Here is a 26,700-nt window from a genome sequence, read left to right as displayed (position 1 = left end):
AGGAACTCTGTCTGGTATAGCCAGGGGATGAATGTAATCTGTATAAAGGGCCATAGGAAATTTCCCTTCTACGGCAAGATAAGGACACACATTTGACTCCACAGGTGAACACTGTAAAAATAGCTAAGTGTGATGTGAACTCACACCAGTGATCACATTCTGGGACTAAAGGGTGATTTTTGTTATCAGTTGCAAGATGTATGTGCTTATTGAGGTGAACGGGAGATGTCTTGTGGGGGAGGTTAAAGAAGAGCGAGATAAATGCTCAAAGACGATTTTGTATTGTCTTATTTGGCATTCACAGGTATAAAGCAATGCTGAATAAATGTTAAGAAACATGACTGCCGTCTTCAGCAAGAGACTGAATAGATCAGTAATGACATCAACAAGTACCCCCTCCCTTGGCTTATGATTTGAATGTGGAGGAAGGGCTGTTTTTCATTATTGTCATTCCAGTGGCTAGTCTAAATTCTACCACTGAGTTACACCCCAGCCTTGCATTATTCTTGGAGTTCTGAAGACCGTTTGTCCTCTCTTCTTGCTTGAACTTTTAGAAGAGACTATCCCAGTTTCTCAGAGCTGAGGTTGGGCAATCAGTGTTTTGTGGCTTAGCAACTTCACGGGTCTTTGTATCTACCAAAGATAACTTGGATAAATAGTTGCAAGAAATATTTGTTGAAAATGATCTTGTGTGGGGGTGGGTGAGTGGACTGGAGTGATGGCACTTATTGCACATGCGGAGGACCCGGATTCAGTTCTCAGCACCCATACAGCGGTCTGCAACTCCAGTTCCTGGAGATCTGACACCTTTTGACTTTCTCTAGGTTGCTAAGCATGTATATAGTGCACATACATACATGTAGGCCAACACTCACATACACAAAATAAATATAATTTTTTTTAAAGATCTTGAGCCTAGAAGAATGTGCTGGTTGGTTTTTGTCAACTTGACATAAACTTATATATAATTGTCAAGAGGGACTCTCAGTTGAAGAATTTCCTACATCAAATTGGCATGTGGGTGTGTCTATGGGACATTTTCTTGACTGCTAATCAATAACAGGAGGGCCTAGTCCACTGTGGGTGGTCCCATCCCTAGACAGATGAGCCTGAGCTATATAAGAAAGGCAGCTAAGCAAGCCACGGGGAGCAAACCAGTAAGTAGTTTTCTATAGTGCGAATTCTAATTGGTCTTTATAATAAAACTCAGAGTCAGATATTGAGGTAAATGCTCAAAGATAAGAAAAGTAAAGGAGCCAGCCACTAGAGAGACTTCTTACCCCTACTGAATCCTCAGACCGAAATGGGGTGAGATCTTGTCTCCTCCTGCCTGATGTTCCTGTCTCCACCTCCCTAGTGCACACACACAAAGATGTGTGCCACCACTGCCTGGCTTCTATGGTTGAACTAGTGGCAAGCTCTGCACTCTGATCTCCAGCCAAGCTTCATCTGTTAGAGCACTAACAAAATATCACCACAGTTTTCCTCCATGGTTCCTGTCTCTGCTCCTGCTTGAGTTCCTGGATCATGATGGGGACTTGTGTACCAAATAAACCCTTTCCTACCCCAGATTGTTTTTGGTCAGGGTTTTATCCCAGCAGCAGGGAGCAAACTAGAACAGGGAGAGAGCTCAGTGGAGAAGAGCATGTGCTATGCAAACATGAGGATCTGAGTTAGAACCTCCAGACTCTATGTAATAACTGGGCTAGGCCATGTATGTCTGCAACCCCAGCATTGAGGGGTGGAAACAGGCAGATCTGGGAGCTTACTGGCCAGCTAGCCTAGCTAAACCAGCGAGCTTCCTGTTCAGTGAAAGACCCCATCTCAAGGGAAAAAGGCAGGGAGTGACAGAGCAGGACACCCAGTGTCCTCTTCTGAGCTCTTCAAGCGCTCACAGGCATGAGAAGCTGCATATTTAAATGCACACACATGTGTACACTACATACCACAACACACACACACACACACACACACACACACACACACACACACACATTTTATTTTGTATTTTAAAGAAAAAGTCACAACAGTTAAAGAAAAAAAATCTAGTTCTGAAGGAAAAAGAATTTGTTCTGGTCCCAAATTAGTAAAACGAGCCTTCAAGTTAATTGCCATGTTGGGTGGCTCTTTTCTTGTGCCTCAAAGAAGGGCTGGAGCTGGGTTAGAGGAATCTCAACATTTTGCATTTGGGTGTTGCTGATTGATAGCTTCTTCATTGGAATTCTTGTAAAAAATATTATTATTGTATGTTTGTGCATACATATTTAAAAAAAAATTATTATTGCATATGTGCATGCATGTGCCACAGTGCATACATGGAGGCTACGGGGAAACTATGGAGTTAGTTCTGTCCATCTTTATGTAGGTTCACAGGATTGAACTCAGGTCACCAGGCTTGCAGAGCTAGACCTTACCCACTGAGCCATCTCACCAGCCCTTACCGGGATTTCTTGCCAATGGCAATCCACTTGAGTTCATGTGAGCAGTTGCCTTTCTGTGGCTGCTTCTTGGACTGGGGACTCCATTCCCCTGTGGTCTGGCTGGACCACCACTTTCCGCGGTGTATGTGCTGTTGCGGGTGTCCAGTGTTCTTAGGCTGTGACAATCCAAATGGAAGCATGAGTCTGAGTGGGTGGGAATCATGCAGAGCCCCTTGTCACCTGACCTCTGATAGAAGTCAAATATGGAAAGCATGGATGGAAGACGGGAAGGCGGGGGGGGGGGGGGGGAGTACCCGGCAATATGTTAATGTTTCATTTATTCTTGGTATATTCTGGTTTTGTTCATCTCCTTACCCCCCTCCTATGCCCATCAACCCTCCCCACTCCCAACAAGTCTTACTCACACTGTCTTTTTGTTTTGTGACCAATGATCCAGGGCTGCCTGTATGGGCGCGCGGGGTGTGTGTGTGTGTGTGTGTGTGTGTGTGTGTGTGTGTGTGTGTGGCTGTGCATTGAGGTGTGGGCAACTCACCGCTGGACACACCACTGAAGACAGTGTATGAACTGTCAATAGCTTCCTGGGGAGAGGCTAGGCCCAGTGAACCTCTCCCTGATCCGCAACTGAATGTTGACTGGTCCCAGTCTTGTATAAGTCCTGTGCCGGCAAACACAGAAGCTGTGAGTCCATGAGTGCAATATCCGTAGCATGCCCAGACATCCATAGCATGCCCAGAGGCAGCAGCTGATGGCCTCATGTCTTATCATTTGGCACTTAAGTTCCCTCGTTCCCTCCTCTGTGACATTCCCTGGCCTCAGAGGGGATGTTATGGATGTCCCTTTGGAGAGTAAGCATTCCATGGTGACTTTTGACCGGTCATGAGTCTCTGCGCTAACCACTGTTTATGTAAGAAACATCAGTAAGTCAGAGGGCAGCAGTGGATGTAAATATCCGTATTTAGAAAGGAATTTGACAGCATACTCATTTAGTAAAATAAGCACTAAGTTCATCCCTAGGGCTTGTGACCTTTCTAGCCATGGGTTTTGCCCAAGTCCACAGTATTAGACATGAAATGCTTCCTGTGGACTGAACCTCAGATCCAATCAGAGGATAGCTAGTTACCCACATAACAGTAATAACAATGTAGTCTGGTAAGACTTTTTTGTTGTTTTGTATTTTGAGACAGGGTTTTCTGTGTAACAGCTCTAGATATCCTGGAACTCACTTTGTAGACCAGGCTGGCCTTGAACTCACAGAGATCCACCTGCCTCTGCCTCCAAGTGCTAGAATTAAAGGCGTGCGCCACCCCTTGACTGAGCCTGGTAAGGCTATTGATGGCTCTTCTCCAGCTGTTTGCATAGCAGCTTCGGCCCCTGTAAAAGCCACCCTGCCCATTTCCATCCCATTTCTATGTCCTGTACCCAAAGTACATGGTGTCTTCAGTAACGAGATCCTCACCTTCCAGTTTTGGTGGGCAGCAGGAGCAATGGCAATAACCTGCATTGTTTGGAGGCTTCTGGTGCCTTCCTGGCCAAGGAAGCATCCTGGTCTTGGCATTTAGATTTCATTGAACAGCTCACGCCTTCTGGATTGCATAATCCACTCACACAGGGTAGCTCCATTGAATAAAAACAAAACTATTTTATTTTTGAAATTATAATGTAATTACAACATTTCTGCCTTCCCTTTCTTCCTTCAAAATTCTCCCATATACTCCCTGTTCTCTTTCAAACTCCTGGTTTTTTTTTTTCCCCCACTAATTGTTATCACATGTGTATATGTATGTGGTGTGTGTGTGTGTGTGTGTGTGTGTGTGTGTGTGTGTGTGTATGAATGTATACGCATATACGTTCCTAAACACAACTTTCTCAGTTCATATAATAATGTTACTTGTATGTGTGTTTTCAGGGCTGACCATTGGGCACTGGACAACTGATTGGTGTGCTCTTTCCTGGGGAGGACCACCTTCTCCAGTCCCAGTGTTCCTCAGTTCTCTGTAGTTCTTTGAGGGTTGAGGCCTCGTGGTCTTTTCTTCGTCTACTTCGGCATGTTTATTGGTGCTATCCTTGTTCAGCTCATGCTTAGGCAGTCATGTTGGCGAGCCTTTATGGATGTAGCCTCTGATATTACAGAGACAATCTCACAGCAAACTCCTGGGACACCCCTCCACCCCACCCCCTTCTTTTGCTATCTTTCCACCGCCTTCTTCCACAATATTTCTTGAGTCTTGGGTGCAGGAGTGTTTTGTAGATGTATCCATGGGAAATGGGCTCCACAACTCTGAATTTTGATGGGTTGTGGCTTTCTGTAGGGATCTCTTGCAAAGAGAAGTTTCCTTGATGAGGGGTGAAGACTCCACTTGTCCTTGGGTACAAGGATGAATGTTCAAATAGTTGTTAGGGATGATTCTGGTTTAGTAAATTAGTGGCTGTAGATTCTTCTCCAATAGCCATGACTTCACTAGAGCTGAGTAGTTAGCTAGGTTTCCAGTACCAGGTATAGTTTCCACCTTGGTGAGTGGGTGTTAAGTCCAATTAGAGATCCGTTGGTAACATCCAAGGCATGTGTGCTCCTATGTCACCCTTAGGTTATTCAAACCCTTTAAAAAACATTATATTTCTAATTAGCTTGCGAAGGAGTAAGTTTCTTTATTGCTTCTTCATGTGTTCTTAGTTTTGGAGGAGATCCATCCCTTCCTGTATGCCATCTTCCTCAGGCAATGTTTTCAGTTCTTATCTGCTTTATCACTGGTAATAGCTACAGCTATGACCCCAGCTATGTGACCTGGCCTTCTCTGTGGCTCTCTCTCACTAGGCTCTGTTCCATCTATTTGTTCCTTCAGCTCTAATGGTGATGGTGGCTCTCCTATGGCTGATCTCTGCATGCCCGACATCCCTTAAATAGTCTTCCAACTCTGCCTACATCTGTCTCAGAAAGTCCCTTTGGTATAGTATCTTCAGTTGAGTAACCTCTGATGATCAGGGTTCTTCTTGGAATTTTTTATTTAAAAATAGGCTCTCATGTAGCTCAGGCTGGCTTTTAACTTGCTATGTGGCCAAGGCTTGCCTTGAACACCATGTCTTCCTGCCTCCACCTTCTAGATGCTGGGATTACAGGCATGCACTACCTACCACCTGTAGCTTCTCGAGAAACTTGAAAGCCCAACACTATACCAATGTCTCATATTGACATCTAAGTCACAATTCCATGATGTAGACATTAGCTCCTTACTCCACTCTTAAGGAAACCAAGGCCTGGAGAGGCCAAGTGACCTGTCCCTATCACAGGCTGTGAGCCACCCGGCTTCCAGCAGTGTACAAAGTGCTGAACTGCAATTGCTGAGCTACATACTTGCAGCACCTCTAGGCCCATGCCCTTCCCTTTCTCTACGCAGAAGTGGATTCTAAACCTTTCCACTCTTGGACAGGATAGTAGCCGCCATAAGCTCCAATTTTATGTCTATAAAAGTCAGTGTGTACCTGTATCACCTGCCTTGGTAATAATGGATGTGTGGTTAGTAGAAACACTGCTTTCTCGCTCACTAGGGTCAGCTCAGGCAGGCAGACAGGCAGCAGCTGCCTCGGGAGCTCCCCCCACCCCCATTCAGGGAAAGGGTGTGAATAAGGAAGGACTAGAGGCTTCATAACCCAATCTTTCACTCAGACAGGCCTCAGATCCTTCTGGTTGGCTTTGATCTCCAAAGCCAAAGCTTTGTCTACATCCATCCTACGGAAATAATCAGATACGGGAGAGATGGAGAATGAGCAAAGATTATGGCAGCAAAGAAATTGGAAAAACTCATAGGTCTGTTAGTAAGGGGTTGGTTGAATAAATCAAGGCTTGTTGTATAGTGATGGCCTCCTGAAGGGAGGCAGGAGGTTCATTTACCATTTTGTGTTTTTGAAATATTTTAAGTATTTAAATTATATGTATGTACATATAATTATATTTCACCCCTTCATTATGCAGTGGTAAACACAGAGTACATTTCCTTATGTAACTCCACCAATAAATAATGATTAGTAATAGTTTCCCAATATCATTTATATTCAAATTTCTCGATTTGCCTCCAAAAGTCTCTTACAGTTAATCTGCTCAAGCCAGACAAAGACCATGCATCCCATAATAAAAACCTAAAATGTATCCCCTATTCTTGGTGGGCTAATTTCACAGGAGTTGCACAGATCTTTTTTTTTTAATCTCCTCATTAATCTTTCAGTCCTTCCCTCCCATCCCTCCCTCTCTTCCTTCCTCCCCCCACCCCTCCCTCCCTTTCTTCCCTCCTTAATATTTACTGATAACTTTGTGATGCATTAGGCTGGACACTGGGGATGTAAAGATGAGCAAAGTCAGATCCTCGCCTCAGGGACTGCACAGGCCAGTGAGTGAAAACGGTCCCTCCAATGAATAATTATAAAGCAGTGTGTGAGCATACTGCCAGAGAGGAAGGCTAGACATCTCGTGACCAGGCAGCTTCTTACAAAGGATAAGGAAAAGAAAGAAAAATCAGCTTGAGGACTCAGATGGAACCACTAGTTACATAAATCAGAGTTTCATTGGTCATGACGTAGACTTGAAATTCTTGCAGTTTCCTCATCCCTTATGAATCAACAGGAACTGACCCTTAAAATCTTCATCCTCTAGCTGTCGAAGGTCTGATTTTAGTCCTCTTCACAGTTCTTTGAAAGGCTCTGTCCCAACCGCACCCCCCATTTCCTGTCAGCTTTCCATGGCCACTGATGTGATTCTCTGAAGGAGTGACTGGCCTGGGAGTGTGTGTGTGTGGGGGGGAAGAGGTTCAGAACACATCCACCAAGTGTCAGCCCATTCTGAATGTTCATGTGTCCATGGGCTGCTTTCAGTGTGGTAATCGATTCCCAGCCGTGACAGTCACTTGATGAAGGACCCGGACTGCTGTGGTTAAAGGCCTGGGCTTTGGTTTCAGAGAAACCTGGCTTGAAATCTTGGCTCTGACACTCATTAACTGTGTGGCTTGGGGAAAATTCCCGAATCTGATCTTGAAGAACTCTGAAGTCCAGGCTTTCGTCCTCTAATGTGGAAAATTATGCAATTTCCTAAATGTGGAGGATCAAAAATTGTAATGTTCTATGGACATCCTTCCTTCCCAGAGCCCTAGCCATTCTTACACAATATGCCGCCATTCTGCCACACAAGGGGGTTGGAGGCACCATGCAAAACATCCCTCAGAGCACTTGTGGATCGAGAAAAATCCCTCAGGGAGAAAGTCATTCTGCTAAGACCAGCTCAGCCTTTAGCTTGGTTCTGGCGATGGTACCTGGAAGGTTCATCCACCTCTTCAGGGTAGAGGTTGCATCCAGACGTGGACCAGGGGCAGCTGTCTCTCTAGTGCAGCTGGTTAAATGACCTCAAACAAAGGTCCTCTGTTTTATTGAACAGGCGCCACTGTGCCTGTAGCTTGGCAGAGGAGAGATGCCGAATGACATGTTCTGGGTTTAGATAAATATTCTCAACAGTCCAGCTTTTCACTTTCCCACCCCATCATCTGCCCGTCTTTAATTATACACTGCGGATTCGAGCTTCTCCAGAGTTCTCCAGGGGAGCTTGCTGACACTCTTTGCTCATAAGCTTGAGAGCTATTGCCCAGAAGTAAACTCAGCTTCCAATTGTCCTGTGAAACTCCTGTGAAGGCTTTGGTTGGGGTAGAGATAGAGTGTTGGGATCTGTAGCCTGTGCTCATCATGCTGGTCCTGGCTCCCAGAACCATCAAATCTCAGTATTGGAATAACAGTTAAAAAGTCTAAACCCCAGCTGGGTGGTGGTGGCACACACCTTTCATCCCAGCACTCAGAGGCAGAGGCAGGCAGATCTCTGTGAGTTCGAGGCCAGCCTGGTCTACAGAGCGAGATCCAGGACAAGCACCAAAACTACACAGAGAAACCCTGTCTTGAAAAAAACCAAAGGAAAAAAAAAGTCTAAACCCCTCATTTTCAAGAGAGGAGACAGAGGCTGAAGGGGGTTAGAGTGACTGACCTCATTTGTGTTAAAGGAAGGGCCAGAATTCTGGGACCCCAACTCCTCGAGGCAGGTGGATGAGTATTGTCCCAGCTAGCCCGTGTGACACACTCATCCTCGTCTGTGTGTTAGTCACGTGACTATCTCTTCTAGGCCTCATAAGGGTTCCCGCAAGGTGGAAGGCAGTAGGAGCAAATGTGGAGACACATAGGGTCCATGGAAACAGGTAACAAGGCCTGTGCTGGAAACAGGGGTGTGGCTCCAGGTGGTTTTCTGCTTCATTTCTCATTTGCTGGAACTTGCTCACTATTGAAAACGTGACCACATGGTCCATCCTGGAAGCACAGGCTAAGCAAAGCAAAACCAGACTAAAAGAGAATTTATTTTTTCTTGTCTTCCTAAGAGACATTAACCAGGCTTCCACGTTAAGCCCATGGTGACTCGTCTTAAATACTTTGCATGTGTACTCTTTGTGGCCTGGTTTCCTCATATCCTGTTCTCTGAAGTTGTTCCCCCTTCAATGTCTATAAACTTTAACAATGGCTGGCCCAGTTTGAGTCGTTTGTGTATCTCTTGGACCATTGACTGAGGTCAGAGATGCGCTGGTATTGGCAAGGCTGGAGTCATATACCATCCGTTAGACAGAGGGTCATGTTCTGTGTCGGTACCGCTCCGACATTATATGTGGTAGTTAGAACAGGACTGCAGGGGACTTTCTAATGGGCAGGTGTGTGTGTGTGTGTGTGTGTGTGTGTGTGTGTGCTCTATTAAGGGGGAGATGGAAGCCTGCAGGAGCCTCACAAGGGAAGAAGAAGCCAGACAGCTCGGATGTGATTAGAAGTAAGTAAGTAAGTGCTGGTCCTGGTGACTGCCCAGGAGTTCAAAAGAACAGGGCGTCCTGAGAGCCAGTTTGGATGGATGTCATCCTTAAATTCATTTTCCCCATCATCTCAGATTTTCTTCTATTTGGTCTGGTGGAATTTAGGTTAGGTTTCTAGGAATGGGTGAAATTTAGGCAAGAGAAGGGGAAGCCGTGGGCATTCCAAGAGGAGAGATTGTAAGCCTAGGGACCATTCACCCATTAGCCCCCAGACAGAGGGACAGACCATGTAAGGAGCGAGGGCACAGATTTGGAGAGAGTGACCTAATTCTAGGGCTTGCGATGTAAATTCAGCTAATTTGAAGTAATCTCAAGGTGAAAGACTTCAAACATACCTGGGCTCCCTTTCTGTTTGTTTCCTATATGCTGATTCACTTACATTAGAAAATCCAAAACCGTGCTTGTTTTTCAGGTTCATTCCAAATAATCAATCACTTCTGATTTGGGTTTTTGGAAACAGGGTCTCCTGGAAGCCAGGCTGTCTTCAGATTTCCTATGTAGCAGGAGGTGACTTGGAATTTTTGATGATCTCGAATCCACCTCCTGAGTCCTAGGATGACAAGTGTGCTGCCCCCCTCATGCTCCCTCCTCCCCAATGCCTGGTTGCATGTGCCAGGGCGCCGGGGATCTAGCCCAGGGCTTTGCGTGCTAGATGAGCACTCCACCCACTGAGCTGCATTCCCAGCCCCTCATCTCGGCTTGAGAGAGGATGACTTGATTGTCAAAACTGCTTGTTCAGAATTGTCGGTTTCTTTCTTGGTTACAGTTTCCTGCTTGTTGGAGCCTTACTCCATAAAATCCTGAATAAACCCTTCCATTTCTGCCTCCTGTGTCTTCCTTTGGTTTATTTACGTGGCAAATACCTGCTAGTCCTTCAAACACAGATCAAATTTCCTTTGAATAGGAAACAAACCATGTCGAACTCATCTCCCACTTTGCAATTAGTGCAGGGGTAGATGAATTGGCATATGAATGAAGAGATTTCTATGTCGTGCAGGGATGGTATTTGGGTTTTGTGCTGGTTATAAGTGCAAATATTAGAATAAACCAATGCAAAGTTAAACAAATAAAGCTTTTCCTTTCTCATATATAAAGAAGTTTGTGGCATGGATTCAGTTAATAGGTAGGAAGAGAGGAGGGTTAATGGCACCAGCTATACAATGGTCTTCTGGCCATGTCTAGTAGTCACCTTTGCTGCAAGGGAACTTGGGGAGTCAAGTAAGTCCTCACCTGGGGTTGAATAGAGAATATATATTTGTTTGGTTGGCAGGGGTGGGAAGGGGTGGGGGTGGGGGGTGGGGAAGGATGGGAGGGGTGGGCAACGGGCATGCAGAATCAAGCAGGATTTGGCAGCCGGCTAGGCAGCAGGTCCAGCTGACATAGTGAGTTCCAGGTTCACTGAGAGATTCTGTCTTGAAAATTTAGGTGAAACACAAGAGAGGAAAATACCTGCTGTAGACCTCTGACCCATACACACTCACACACGCACACAGACACACACACACACACACACACACACACACACACACACACACACACAGGCAAACACACCTGCACATACATTGTAGTGGGTAGTCATTCCAGCCTTGGCCTAGAAGTTCCAACCCCCATTGAAACTTCAGTAATGGTCACGCCCACAAGGTGGGGCTGAGGGAGGATGCTGAAGACCCAGGATCTAGAGGAGAGGCTTCTCTTGCTTCTAGGACCCTGGACGTTGGAGGTAGACTGAGCAGAGTTCTCCAGAGAACACCGCGGGACTGCGCCATGCCTTTCCCAGACCCTACAACCTATCCCTTCATTTGTAAGCTACTCGACAAAATAAACATCCCTTTTAACTACGTGGAGTGGCCTTAATAATTTCACCAATATCACATGTACACACAAATTCAAAACAAAACAACAAAGAGAGAGGAAGTTTAGCTAGGCAGCCAGTGGCGCCCACTACATGTCTCGTCTCACATTCTAAAGTTAGAGCTGTGATTGGGCTCTCTCTTAAGTATTATGAAGCCTGACAGGTGAAGGTTAGGTTGATTCATTATTGATCGCTTTAAGTGTGGAACGTGGGGGTGGTGAGCATTTGCCATCTTGAGTCCATTCCATTGGCTGATCTATTTCCTGGACCTTTGGAAGGATTTGATCAACAGATATTTTTGTACTTGGCTTCTGCTTGGGGTTGGCTATTTGGAGGCAGTAGCAGAAGAGCAGAGGATGATTTCAGAGTGTTTATTTCCTTGACTCTCTTCCCCCTGGCTCACCATGGCTTATATCTCCTTTCAGGTGGCCTACTCCCTTCCTCCCTCCGCCTTCCCTAAACCCTACCTACACCTTTGTAAACAGTACTTTGAACAAATGACCCAGGTTACCCAGTGTAAGCTCCACCTCTTTCCTGCGAGGATCCAGACAAGACTCTACTGCTTGAGGCGTTTGTTACGGGAGAAGGGTTTAGCATGGTTGATGGAAAACTTATTTTCCCCTGTGAGAGTCTAGGTTCTTCAAAGTCGAGAGGAACTCGAGAGTGCTTCTTCCACTTGGTGGGATAGCTGACTCAAATGCTTTCTGGAATGTGCTCAAGTATATTTTTATTCCTTTGTAGTGACCCCTTCCACTCTCACTACAGCCAGGCTGCTGTCAGCCGTGGTTCCTAAGTATGTTCTGCTGGGAGGTAATGGGGAGCTTTCCAGCATCCACCGAGGGAGGAGCAGACAGCACTCCTGGCTCAGTCCGGATTGAACTGTCAGGCCTCTGAGAGCTGTTATTCCCAAGGGCTGTGGCTAGAAGTGGTTGTGCAAGTGTGCTAGAGAAAGAAGTGTGCTAGAGAGAGAGAAGTGTGCTCATGCCTGTAGGGCCACACTCAATAAATATCCTTTACTTTGATCGGCTTCTCTTCCCTCCAGGCCATCGGTCTACACTCTGAAGACAGGGTGATATGTGATTGGGCCTGTTGACCGCTCACCCACTTGAGTGCTGGAGGAGGTGGGGGGTAGTTTCTTCACCTAAGGAACATGCCAATCATCCGGGCTCCCTGTCCAATGGCTGCTGCTGGAGATCCAGGGTCCACATTTGAATCTTGACGACATAGCCTTGCATCATCCAGCTCAGCAGCTCAGCTGGCATGTCTATGTGTCTATGGACTATGTGTCTTTACATGTATTTTATTTTCCTTGTTCTTTTTTAATGTTGTGATCTGATCAACCCATTAGAACTTGGATATTTTAGCGACAGACACCCAACTCTGGAGTTTCTTTGTTTGTATAGCTCCTGTCAGAAGGGGAAATATATTGGTTTTATAAAAATGGAAGGACTGGGAGATGGTCTTAGGAACCGCAGACTTCAGGGACGCAAACGATGTCACTGCCACCATCTACCTCCACCTCTACCCCTTGCTGATGACACTCCCTTCTTGACTCTTTGGGCCACGTGTCATTTTTACTTGTACACTGGCTTCCTCTCCTGGCAAGACCTCTGACCTCCAGAGGCTGGCATGGCTGTCTCGTCAGGGTTGAAGTGTTCTCTCCTACAGGGAGGAGGGAGGGAGGAGAGGGGCGGGAGGGGATAAAGAGGAGGGAGGAAAAAGGCTTATAAGCCTCAGGAAACTTACAAGACTAAGGAGACAAGGTTCCCCTTGAGGTAGAAAAGGGGAGGCTGGAGGGACGGGAGGAGGGGAGAGGGGGATCTGTGATTGGTATGTAAAATGAATAAACAATTTCTTAATAATAATAAAAACAAAAAAGCTGAAAGTAACTGCCAGCAGCCAGTAGCACAGCGTGCCAGTGACTCAGTCCTTGTGAGTTGTCATCCATGTATACATACCTGAGATATCCCCACTCCTGTAAGCAACCACTGTTTAGCTTGTTTGTCAAGCTAAACTTGGGAGGGGCCATTTGTATGGGTCTGTTGTTGGTGACCTAGCTTGGGTGCATAGATATGTTCATGTCTCCCAGACAAAGTACAGAACCATTATCACACTTACCATAGGAAAAAGGAGCCTGTTCTACCAGAACCTGACTGATCCAGATTGAATTTTATGTGTGTCCTTGTACCCTGTCTAGATGCACTAGAGTATAATGTCTCTCCCCTGCCTGGGGGAGGTGAGTCCCCATGATGGGCAGCCCCCACCCTCAACAGAGGGGGAAGAGAAAATCCCTTGAAGGAAGTGCTAGGGATGCTAGGGGTCCATGATTATAGATAGACGAAGCCGCTGGCAGCTCCACCTGCTGCTCTCTCCCACTGCCTCAAGAACCTTGCCTGCCCCACAGACTCTCTCTCCTAGGTCTGCCATCCTTCAGTTATTCCCGCCCGAGAAACACAGCTTGACACATTTTGCTGGGTGGTTAAAAGGACACATTTTGCTGGGTGGTTAAAAGGACACATTTTGCTGGGTGGTTAAAAGGACACATTTTGCTGGGTGGTTAAAAGGCCATCTTCCGTGTTTCTCATTCCCACCCATTATCAAGGCCCTGTCCTTTGGTTTCTAGAGACATTAGGCATTTGATGGTCGCTCCCACTGACTTGCTCCAAGGATTCCTTTAAATGGCAGTGGCAGGCCTAACTGCAAGGGTGGTAAATAGCAGGAGAGAAGTGCAGCCACCTGTGGAGATGGGCTGGAGACACTCATTAACAGGAAGGACAGGACAGCATGGGGGTGATGAGGAGCCAGGTGCTGGGAACACAGGAAGAGAGGCAGTGGGGGAACAGAATGAGTCAGCTATGCCTGCAATGCTAAATCAGTCTCTCTCTCTCTCTCTCTCTACCTGTCTCTTTTTCCTTTCTCTCCCTCCCTCCCTCTGCCTCTCTCTTCTTCCCTCCCTCCCTCTCTCTGTCTATCTCTCTGTCTCTCCATCTCTGTCTCTTTCCTTCCTTCCCTCCCTCTCTCTCCCTCCCTCCCGCCCTCTCTTCCTCCCCCATCTCTTAAATGCTATCATAAGTTGCCTTGGTCATGGTGCTTTATCACATCCATAGAAAAGCATCCCAGACAGTAGCAGAACAGAGTTGACTTCAGGCATTTTGACCTCCGGAGTGTGCCCTTAAGCACCATAACCACCCCCCTCCTCCACTTCACCTCTTTATACCCCTGGAACTCAGGAGGAAGAGATATGAATATAGGCCAGCCTCACTCACCTGTTCCCTTCCTTAGGGCTGGACATGAGCCTGGAGCTATGTTCTAGATTGTCGTCCTTTTCTCTGGTTGGGCAGACACTCCGAGGAACCCCTCCTTGGGTGTGACTCTCAATGCCCCTTCCTGTTTCCTTTCTCAGGAGTCTCCCCTCTTATCAGCCCCCAAAGCCTCTGGCCTCACCAAGCTTGACCTGTGACTACCACATGTCCGAGGCATTGTGCAGGCCTGACCTGGCAGCCAGCCTACCTGGCACACTGCACTTCTAAATAAGAAGCTTGGCACACTACGTCTGAAGTCAGAGCAGTGGGTTCTGAAGTAGTGTGAGTGGCAGTAGCTAGCCTGAGAATGAATCTGCACTCCCCACATCTCTAAGGGGCTTCCTCCACATAGAGAGGTGGAATGAGCGCTCACTATCCAATCCGAGGTAATGTGCTTAGTTGATAGACTTCCGCTATTTAAATGGTTGTTCGTGTACCATAAAGCAGACACTGTTCCCTGAAACCATCTCTGGAGTGGTTCATCTCTTGTCAGATGCCCCGGTGATGACAGCAACCACAAGTGTGTACAGGACAGAAACTGATGGGTTAGGTCATCTTCCAGACGCTAGAGACATCTTACACAATGGGTCAGAGTGGGCTCTGACCTTAGACAGTCTTGAATCAATTCTAAGTCCAGGATGGCATTGGTCATGATTCTCGGATTAACCCAGTTGCAATGAAGAGTAGCTGGTGGTGATTCATCTAGCTAGGGAGGGAGGTGGCCTTGAGGTCAGATGTAGCTAAATCTCCTTGATCGTCTTGCCTGTGATGGCCACTCCACTTTCCTCTTAGGGGTGGAACCCCTCCACTGCTGGCTCTGGGCCACTTGGCCAGCCTTCCTTACAGCCAGGTGTTACCATGACTAGAATTTGGGTTACAGGGATATGAACAGAAAGGATAATTTCTGTTTCATGACACACACACACACACACACACACACACACACACACACACACAAACACAATAAACCTTAAAAAAATAAGGCCATAATGAATTGGCAATGGGAGGTGACCAGGTCAGGAAGGAGCGCTGGCTGAGGCCTCAGGAGCCAGAGAGCAATGATGAGCAAGGAACAGAGGAAAGGTTATAAAAATGTTTAGTCTTTGCTTTATTGAGTTACAACAAATGAGCAACAAGTTAGAAAAACTGCTTTTATTCAAACTTCCTAGCATTTTATTTGTGCAGTGTATCGTGGGGTCACGGGGCTGGGGAGAGGGAGGGGACAAGGACAGCAAACAGAATCCACGTTGATACATTTATACGAGATAGATCTCTTGGCTTTCCTTCTTTCAAAGTTACGACTAACTAAAAAAAAGTGCACTCAGGTATCTATCTAAAATTGGCCCAAACACACACACACACACACACACACACACACACACACACACACACACGAACAAAAATAAAATCAACTGATAGTGAGGCTTCGAGCTGAAATCTTGTCAAATGCCACACCAAGAAAAGATAGTGAAGACGAGCAAAGAAACCCAGAGATGGTCACCCTTGTACAAGCTGGGCCGAAAGACCACTCTTTTAATTTCCTAAGAATAATGATGGCATTATCAAGTGTGGGAGCCCTTTCTGCTGGTATTTAAAAAGGATTTGTAAAGAGGGCAGACACCCGTTCCCCAATTATCCAAGCAGTTGAGAAGCCAGACCCACCTCTTGGCATTGGGCACAGGCAAGGTCCCCAAAAGGCAGCCAGGGAAACTGGGAGAGTGGGCTTGATGCGGAAGGCCTGCTATTTGTGAACCTATCCAATGTTGAGCCAGAGGACCAACCTCAGCCCTTCCCACAAAGACATCTCCCAAATGCCAAACTACCTTTAAAAAAGAAAGAAAGAAATTCTTCCTATATAAAATCCAGTAGATATAGTGGCACTAATACTAATACTCCCTCCCCCTTGTTAATAAAGTGAAAAGCAAAAAGAGAAAAGCAATGTAATGTGGTTAGCCCTCCTTCCTGGGGGAGAAAAAAACAAAACACCTTACCACGGAAGTGCTGGCAAAGGAAGTTGCCCTCGATTAAAAAGGTAACAAAATTCCCACATTGTATAAATCGGTTCCAGTATAGCAAGAGGTGGGGCTGGGGCAGAGGCGGAGACTACGTACAGGGACCCATGGAAAACGCAGTAGTAGGGCTTTGGCACTATGAACAATTCCCACCCGGCCTCTGGGAGGGCCACTGAGAGCTTCGAAGTTCCCGTGGCCTCCAAGCACGCCACTAAAGCACTTCCACTCTGAGTCGCTGGTGAGATGGCCCACAGCCGCTGGGGCGGGCTTTCTTCCCTCTTCAAAGACAGAGCATCCCCCGGTGCCAGTTCAGAAGAGTGCCCTGGAGGGATGACATAGACCAAAGAGGTGTCAGGGAGAGGACTGTCATTTCTTGGGGTGTAAGGTCTCTCCCTAGTCCTCCTGCAGCTTGGGGACCCCTTCCAAAGCCGTCCTCGTGGGTGTGAAGGAGGGACCAATGCCCTTCAAGTTGGGGCTTTGTCTGAATCTGAAATAACCCCCACAGGCCCACCTGTGTTTGAGCCCTTGGTCCCCAGCTGTGGTGCTATTGTGGGAAGCTAAGAACTAGGATGTCAGGGTAGGAGGGGGTATATTATCCCTGGCTGCTTCCCCAGTCACAGGCTCCCACTGCCATCATGTTCAGTCACACCCAGCAAGACAGCTCCTAGTCACCATGGCCTGAACTGCCCTGAACTGTGAGCTAAAATAAACATCTCCAGCTCAGTCATTCTTGTCAAGTATTTCATGTAAAGTCGGACATACAGGGACTCAAGGAATCCTGCCTTGCTTTGCCTGATTTAAGTGTAAATTTGGAGCCGTGGGTGTAGGCTGACAAGGTGTGTGTGTGTGTGTGTGTGTGTGTGTGTGTGTGTGTGAGAGAGAGAGAGAGAGAGAGAGAGAGAGAGAGAGAGAGAGAGAGAGGTGCACATGTGGAGGTCATAGGACAACTTATGGGAGTCGTTTCTCTTTTTTCTATCCTGTGTGTGTTCCAGGAATCAAACTCAGGCTTGACAATCACCTTTACTGACTGGAACATCTTACCAATCTTTTTCTTCACTGCCCCCCCCCCCCCCACCCAAACAGGGTTTCTCTGTGTAGTTTTGATGCCTGTCATGGATCTTGCCCTGTAGCCCAGGCTGGCCTTGAACTCACAGAGATCCACCTGGCTCTGCCTCCTGAGTGCTGGGATTAAAGGTATGCGGCACCGCTGCCCAGGCTTACCAACCTTCTTCTCACCCCCTACCCCACCCCACCCCTCCACCCCTGAGCTGAGGACCAAACCCAGGGCCTTGCTCTACCACTGAGCTAAATCCCCAACCCCCTTACCAACCTTCTGAATATAGTTTTTAAACATGGGTATAAACATGTATGATCCTCCAACCATTTGTAATAACGATGAGGATGAGCACGGATAGTCAAGCAAAAAGTCAGACCCAGAAAAAGATAGACAAAGCTTATCCCCCTTCCCCTGCCCAATTTATTTTTGTAGTTATCCGAAATACACTAGTGTGGCTCCAGGCCCTGGAAACATTCTTCAGATCTCTTGGACTCTAACTCTCCTCTACCCTTCTGGGAGTATGTGGCCATGGTCAAGGTTCAGGCTGTGGGAGCTGGGCAGAACTCTCAAAGTGATTCTGGGAATGGGGCCACTGTCCAGAGGTGCCTGCTCATGGCCCAAACCTAAAGGCCAGCCGGTCAGCAAGCGCCTCCACCAACTAGTCTAATTTCCTCTCCAGCGCCAGGGTCCTGCTCTGTGTCAAGTGACGGTGGGCAGTGTCTGGATGATGGCTGTGCCTATGTTTCTCACGGTCCTACCGTGTTCAGATTGAAGGGATCAAGGGCAGACAAAACAAGCACTGACCCATGTTCCCTTTTGCCACCCGCCACCGTCATTTGTCCCTCGGCATAGTCTAACGTCAGGCTCCTGATCGGAGGCCCCGGCACATGAGGCTTGGCCCTGCTCCCATGTCCCAGTGTGACTGTTCTAAGCCACCGTTGGTTACTCCGTTCCTTGCCTTCCCTAGCTGCCCTGGGAACAAGGTCCAGTCTTCACCAGGCCTCAGGCCCTGCGGGGATGAGTTCTGACTTAGCTGGGGGATATTTTCTCTGGCTTTTTCCCTCCATGGCTATTCACAGTGCTTCCGGTCCCTGACCCTATCACACATGGAGTTATCTCTCAATGACGTAGCCAAGACACCTTCTGGCACGGCCGTCACATACCGCCTTCACTTGTCTAGTTGGCTGTTAGGTAGTATGAGGTAGTACCATGGCCACGGATGGTACCCACGGTGCTCCTTGCTGGCCCCAGCCACCATCTCCCTGGAATGTCTGGCCCACATGGGATACTCAACAGGCATTTGTTAGTGAGTGGAAAGGGGGAGTGGGTACAGAGCTCTTACCGTGGTGGCTGTTGGGAAGGGGAGTGATGAAGTCAGCCTTTGAGTGTTGGTTGTTTTCTTTACACCCTATCACTGTGCTTTGTCTGTGTGGCCCCTTGCTAACTCCCTAGGGAGTCTTATCACTCAGATAACATGCATGCCCGGTGGGTCACCTCACCCTAGAGCTTTGGAGGAAGCTGCAAGGCCACTAGGCACATTTTCTTATGGCCTCTATTGAAAAGGCTTTACTTCTAGGATGTCCAACCTCAATAGAAACACCTTGTAGGGACAGGAAGCTCTCCCACCTCCTACATCTGCTTTGAAGACAATTCACCATGTTGAAAATACTAATTCTGGCAAAATCTGCTTCCTTAGCACTCTACATGTTGGTGAAACATGGGAAAAAAAAAACCCAAACAAAGAGAACTTCGTGACAGCTTTCTGTTCTGTTTTTTTATTTTTCCATTAGGATTTTCTCTTGGGCCCCTGAGGACTTGGGAGAAAATAACTCCGCACTACATGAGAGAGATGGTGAATATCTTCCCATAACATATTCTCTTAGCCTCTCTGACTCCCTCTCCCCATAACCCTACTCCGTATGTCAGAAAACTGGGTGCCGTGACACTGAGGTTGAAGATAAAGTTCCTTGTTATCTGTGGTTTCTGCTTTGCAAATGTCCATTTATGGCCCATCTTTTTCACCATATTCCAAGGAGGGACCGAGGAGCTGTTGGAAGAGGGGATAAAAGCTCTCCTGCAGCTTTCCTCTCAAAGTCCTCTCCGTCACTAGGTCCAGCACTCTGAACAGTGCTGAGTTCTGCAAGAATTCTCTGTGAGGTCCCTGTGGCAGTCCTCATCTGTGGGGGTTTGAATGAAAATGGTCTGCTTAAGCCCACAGGGAGCGGCACTACTAGGAGGCGTGGCCTTGTTGGAGTAGGTGTGGCCTTGTTGGAGTGGGTGTGGCCTTGTTGGGGCAGGTGTGGCCTTGTTGGAGTGGGTGTGGCCTTTTGGAGTAGGTGTGGCCTTGTTGGAGTGGGTGTGGCCTTGTTGGAGTGGGTGTGGCCTTGTTGGAGTGGGTGTGACCTTGTTGGAGTAGGTGTGGCCTTGTTGGGGGGGTGGGGCTTTGAGTTTTCAGAAGCTCAAGCCAGGCCCAGTGACTCACTTGCTCTTCCTGCTGCCTGCCAATCCAGATGTAGAACTCCCAGTTACCTCTCCAGCACCATGTCTGCCTGCATGCCACCATGATGATAGTGGGCTAAACCTCTGAACTGTAAGCCACCCCCCCCCCCTCAATTAAAATGTTTCCTTTATAAGAGTTTCTTTGGTCATGGTGTCTCTTCACAGCAATAGAAACCCTAAGACAGAAAGAAGTTGGTACCAGGGACTGCTGGGGTATTGCTGTGACTGGCTGGCCGTGTTTTTATTTGGAGGAATGTGGACTTTGGGACTCTGGGTTAGGAAAACAGTTGAACACTTTAAGTACAGCTTAATGGGCCGTACTAGTAGGAACATGGAAGACAGTGGTGCTGAGGGTAATTTGAACTGTGAGAGCCTGGCTCAAGAGGTTTCAGGGGAGAATATTACGTGGCCTAGAGATTGTTCTTGTGATATTTTGGCAAAGAACATGGTTGCTTTCTGCCCTTGTTAAAAAAAAATCTGCCTGAGGCTAAGTTGAAGAGTTATGGATTAACTGTTTTGGCAGAGGACATTTCAAAACAACCCAGCATTGACTGTGTTGCTTGGTTATTAGTGGCCAGTATTCTGCAGATCTATAATGAAAAGGAGCAAGCTGAGCAAGACAAATTACAAAATACACAGTTTGAGGAGGACCACCAGGAAAAAGTTTAAAGAAAAGCCAGATGCTAAATGGAGTAAAGGGAGTGGGGGCCTTAGGGCAAGACCCCACCCAACTAAGCTTCTAATTTGTGAAAAGGAATTAAAGAACAAGTTAGGTCCAGGAGTGGTGGTATACGCTTTTAATCCCAGCACTCAGGAGACAGAGGCAAGCAAATCTCTGAGTTCAAGGTCAGCCTGGTCTACAGAGTGAGTTCCAGGACGTCCCAGCTTAGGCAATGGAAGAAGCCAGCAAGAACAGAAAGCTGGTGAAGGTGTCACTAAACAAGGGAGTCACACTCCAGCTCCAGCAAGCAGCAGAACTTGGCAGCTTTGGCCATGTGGCTCTGGCTTTAGAGTCAAGGATAGTAGAAAGGGGTTGTGGAACCTCCCTCTGCAGCTAAGGAAAGCTGCTGTGAGGCCTAGACAGGCCACTGCGTGAAGCTGTGAAGTTGAGGCCTGTATAGCCTTGGAGAACCCAAGATGTTAGAGATGCCAGAGTGGTGGGATACCTGCTGAGGAGAGCCACTACCAGGGAGTGGAACCAGCCCAAGAGAGAGAGAAATGTGTTTCAGTCGAACAAAGCTGGAAGGAGTTGGAGATCTAAAGAGCACTTTGACATCAGGCAGGGAGGTGCAGAATCTGGAGTTTGCCCCGGTGGTTTTGGGACTCGCTTTGGTCCAGTGTTTCCTCACTTTCCTCCTTTCGGAGCAGTAAGGTATATCCTGTGCCATGACATGTTGGAAGTATGTGATCTGCCTTTTCATTTTGATTTCCAGGGCATTACAGTTAAGAGATTTCTGTGAGTCTCAGAAGAGACTTCGGACCTACGGCTTTTAAACAAGTTTGAGACTGTTACAGACCATGGAGATTTTGAAGTTAGACTGAACGCATTTTGCATTATGATATGGCTACAAGCCTATGGGGGCCAGAGAGTGGGATGTGGTAGTTTGAACGAAAACAACCCCCTCAGGCTCATAGGGAGCGGCACTATTAGCAGGTTGGAGGAAGTGTGTCACTGGGGGCAGGCTGTGAGGTTTTAGAAGCCTGTCCCAGTGACTCACTTGCTCTTCCTGCTGCCTGCCAATCCAGATGCAGAATTCTCAGCTCCTTCTCCAACACCATGTTTGCCTGTGTGCCTCCATGCTTCCTACCATACTGATAATGGACTAAATCTCTGAACTGTAAGCCAGCCCCAATTAAATGGTTTCCTTTATAAGAGTTGCTGTGGTCATAGTGTATCTTCACAGCAATAGAAACCCTAATTAAGTATCATCTAACCCAGCAGCAACCCCATCTCAGCACATTTGTTAAGGCAAGATGCTTTCACAGGAAGGAGGATAGAGGGACATACAGTCACTGTGCTCTTATCTGAAGCTGAGAGTTACATCTTAGGCTCTAAAGGACAAACATTTTGGGGCCATGCAGCTATGTAGGGTGGGACTCTATTTCACCAATGAGGTAAATCCAACATACCCAAGGTTCACAAAGTGGAAAGTGTGTTAGATTCATAGTGAGGCATGTTAAAATGCCTGTCACACAGATGTGCCACACATCCTGATTTCAGCAGCATAGGGCCCTGGAAATTTTTCGTATTACTAGGCTAAGCAAGTGTATTGCTTACTCACGGAGGGCTGGTTCTCTGCTAACCATTTGACCCCACTGTCATCTGGGCTCTGGGACTGTTGGGAAGAAGCCTGCTTTCAGTTTAACTGCAGTTCCTTTGTAGGTAGTGGTTAGGTTTTGGATGGAGTGGGTTCAAGAGGATGCAGAGATAGATTCCTGGGGAATAAGGGAATATTAGAAGAGTGGTTTTTAAAAATTTATTTATTTATTATGTATACACAAGAGAGTGCCAGATCTCATTACAGATGGTGACGAGCCACCATGTGGGTGCTGGGAATTGAACTCAGGACCTCTGGAAGAGCAGTCAGTGCTCTTAACTTCTGAGCCATCTCTCCAGTCCCCCACTTTGTTATTTTTTATTTTATGTACATTGGTGTGAAGGTGTCAGATTCGCTGGAACTGGAGATACTGACAGTTGTGAGCTGCCATGTGGGTGCTGGGAATTGAACCCTGGTCCTCTGGAAGAGCAGCCAGTACTCTTAACCACTGAGCCATCTCTCCAGCTCCCTTTGAGTGTTTAATAGCTGTGGACAGGCAAATAGAAAGGCAACAGTCTTATTTGGAGTGGAAGTCATAATCTAACTTGAGGTAGAGTTGAGAGAGAGAGAACTTGAGCTGACAGAGAGGGGAATCAGGCAACTTCCCTGGGGACAGGAAAACTATCATTCTAAGTTGACTCCAGACAGACCTGGGTCCACTTTGGCTCAGCTGGCCGAAGTTCTCCATCTTTGTGATGGTTTGAGGAGCTTCTGGGGGAGGAGAACTTGCTGAGACCTACAGGCTGGGTAAATCCCACATCCAGACTGGTGGGGAGCTCAAGCACAGTTGCTGTGTGAGGGCCATGGGGCTCCTTCTTCTCCCTACAATTGGTAGGCAGTGTCTAGTGGAGTTCAAGAGAATCTACTTACAGTGGAATCCTATCTCAGTCCTACCAGGGGGACTTAAAAAAACAAAACAAAACAATTTATTTTTGTTTTATGTGCATTGGTGTTTTGCCTGCATGTGTGTCTATGTGAGGGTACCAGAACTTGGAGTTATGGTTGTGAGCTGTCATGCATGTAGGTTCTTGGAATTGAACCCAAACTACTGGAAGAACAGCCCTTAACTGCTGAGCCATCTCTCCAGACTAATCAGGGAGACTTTTTTTTTTTTTTTTTTTTTTGGTTTTTAGAGACAAGGTTTCTCTGTGTAACAGCCCTAACTGTCCTGGAACTAGCTCTGTAGACCAGGCTGGCCTTGAACTCACAGAGATCCGCCTGTCTCTGCCTCCCTAGTGCTGACATTAAAGGTGTGCGCCACCACTACCTGGCTGGGGAGACTCTTAAATTAGTGTACTTGGCTGGGGAGACTCTTAAATTGGTATTCCAGCTTTATTTCTGTTGCTGTGATGAAACTCCCTTAGGGGAGGAAGAGCTTATTTTAGCTTGCTGGTCTATGATGAACCATACTAGTCCATCCCTGAGGGAAGTCAAGGCAGAGGCCCAAGGCAGGAACTTGAAAGCAGTTCCCCTTCTTATCCCACACAGCATTGCCTCTGACCAAGGAACTCACTTCACAGCCAAGGAAGTACATGGGGAACTCTGGCTTCTGGTTCCTAGGCTGCTCGTTGTCAGTTAGCTTTCTTGTACACTTGGGATCACTTGCTGAGGGATGCACCGCCATAGTGGGCTGGGTTCTCCTATAGCAATTATCCATCAGGACAGGCCAATTTGATCCACATCATTACCCGATTCAGGTTCTCAGCTGGATGGCAGGCAATGGGCTGTGTCAAGTGGGCAGTTAAAGCTAACGAGGACGGGTTACACATCTAGGTTTGGGTTTGAATCCCAGCTTCACTACTTTCTACCTGGATGACCTTGGGTAAGTCATCTTTCTTTGTGTCTTCTCTATGGGCCGTCCATGAAGAAACTGATGCTGATTACAGAGTTACTGTGAGGGTGAGTGGGCACATGTGAGGTGCTTGCGCAGTTCCTGGCATGGTACATGCTCAGCAAATGTCAGCCCATGTTGCTGCCCCAGGTCTCTCTCACACACTCCTCTGGTTACACAGTGAATGAATGGCATGAGCTTGCACAAGCAGAGCCCAACAGAAAATGTCAGTTTGGAGAGGCAGGAAGTAATCAGCCAAGTTCACCATATGGAGAGGCAGAAAAAGGTTCACAGGCATCTCTACGGAACAGGTGCCAATCTTAACGTCACCACCTAGGGGCTCTCGTTTATTATCTCATTTAATTCCAACAACAGACAGCTCTTTAAGTGTTCCACGGCGAACTCCATGTGGATACTGTAGCCCCGTGTTTGCAGATAAGATCTTTAAATAGGAAAGCAAGCATAGAACAGTTAAGCTCTAATCTAATAGGACTGGATAAGCAGAGAAGAAGATGCTGGTGGTGTGAACATTCTGTAAACCAAGGAGTGCCAGCAATGTTGTTTTGTAAGGCTGTGGAAGCTCTGCCAGGTAGAGCTTGGTTGGAGAGGGGAGCAGCTGGGTCTGGGTCTTGATGTTTTAATGTCACAGTCCCATTCCAGTCTCTCTTGCCTTCTGACTGCTCATGCAAGTGACCAGCTGGTGTCTTGCGTCTGCCACCATGCCTTTCCCACCGTGATAAGATGCATCTCCTTGAATTGTAAGCAAGAAGAAGCCCTTTCTCGGGAGGCAGAGCCAGGCGGATCTCTGTGAGTTCAAGGCCAGCCTGGTCTACAGAGTGAGATCCAGGACAGGCTCTGAAGCTACACAGAGAAACCCTGTCTTGAAACACCAAAGAAAAAAAAAGGAAAAAAAAAAAAAAGAAAAAAGAAAAAAAGAAGGAGCCCTTTCTCCCTTAAACTGCTTCTAATTAGGTATTTGGTTACAACAAGAAAGGTAACTATTACAGTATGCAGCAGCTGTGTTACATCTAAAGTACGGAAGTTCCTCAGAAACAGACAAGCAACAAACAAGCAACAATGACGACAACAACAAATCCAATTCTCCACCCCCAATTAAAACCTCAAACAAAGAAAAAAAGCTGAACGTAGAAGTACCATCTGATCCGGCTGTAGAGCCAAAGGACCCAAAGGGATATGTACTAGGGATGTCCACATAGCCACGTTTACTGCAGTCCGGTTCACAAGAGCCAAGACATGCAATAAATCTAGATGCCTGTCAAAAGACAAACAGGCAGAATCCAGTATGGTGCATACAACACAAAAGGGTGCTTCATTGTAAAGGAGAACGGGGTCTTGTCACAGATGGGTCTGGAGCTCACTGTGTTAAGAGAAATAAGCCAGACACAGAAAGACAAACATCACATATTTTCTCTTGCAGGTAGAAACAGAGAAAACAGAACAAAACACTAGACTTGGAGGCGGAAGAGGGAATAAAGAACGAGGCTTGGGAACAGAGACACCATAAAGAAACCATAAACGTGTACAGATAACACATTTTAATAATTATAGTGAAAACATAAGAGAGTGAGAGAGGTCATCTCACACACACACACACACACACACACACACACACACACACACTCCATGCTTCCTGTCTCTGAACTGTTTTGGGATTCTACCAGCAAGAAGGCCATCACCAGATGGTCATTCAACCATGGACCTCCAAAAGCGTAGCCAAAACCAGCCCCTTTTCTTTCAAAGCCATCTGGCCTGTGTTACTAGCAACAGCAAATGGAGTGAGAAAACCATGACAGAGCATCTCCTCCAACTCTGCCCTGGGAACTCAGAGGCTGATGAGGTAGGGTCCCTGCCTTCAAAGATCTGATGGGGAAGAGAGGCATACAAACTAATGATTAGAGTATATTCATTCACTCACTCACTCATTCATTCATTCATTCACTCACTCATTCATTCATTCATTCATGTTCACTCATTCATTCTTCTATATACAGACAGCTAATCCGAACAGTGTACTTAAGTTGTAGTCAGCATGCAACAATTAATCAGCCTTAAATATTTTAAGCAAGCTGAGCCATGGCAATTTTTTTTTTTTTTTTTGACATTTCACAAATTTCACACCTTCCCTGAGCCATCACTAATCACCAGGAGTTGGAAACTGTCAGAAATCTGGAAGCCGTGAAGATAGTGGCTGGAGATCGTGAGCCAAATTTAGACACTTAGCTGAGTGAATTCTATCGAGTTACTTCAGGTTTCTGTGCTTCCTTTGTTTGAATGAGAAGAAGGCTTGTACATGTGGGTGGGTGGGTAGTTTTTTTTTTTTTTTTTAATATCCAAAAAAGCCACCTTTCTCCCTCTGGACTCCTCCAATTTCTGTGTGTATATCTCGTATAAAACAGTCCAGATGGTGGGGGCTGGAGACATGGCTGTGTGATTAAGAGTACATAATGTTCTTGCAGAGGACCCAAGTTTGGTTCCCAGAATCCAAAATGGGAAGC

At 46.9% G+C, this 26,700-nt stretch overlaps 1 protein-coding gene across 2 annotated transcripts in view; it reads right to left on the bottom strand.

Annotated features, from left to right (window-relative positions):
* Nucleotides 1-15,547: 15,547 nt before the first annotated feature.
* Zhx2 (zinc fingers and homeoboxes 2) overlaps nt 15,548-26,700 on the bottom strand; it is a 153,751-nt gene continuing 142,598 nt past the window's right edge. For both annotated transcript variants that reach the window (XM_036208657.1, XM_036208658.1), the window contains exon 4: nt 15,548-16,801. The gene's annotated coding sequence lies outside the window, so the exon portion shown is untranslated. The remainder of the gene's footprint in view (nt 16,802-26,700) is intronic.

The sequence above is a fragment of the Onychomys torridus genome, chromosome 16, assembly GCF_903995425.1.
Source record: "Onychomys torridus chromosome 16, mOncTor1.1, whole genome shotgun sequence".
Lineage (NCBI taxonomy): Eukaryota > Metazoa > Chordata > Mammalia > Rodentia > Cricetidae > Onychomys > Onychomys torridus.
Note: the sequence above shows the minus strand (reverse complement) of the source record. Positions and strands in the feature narration are given on the sequence as shown.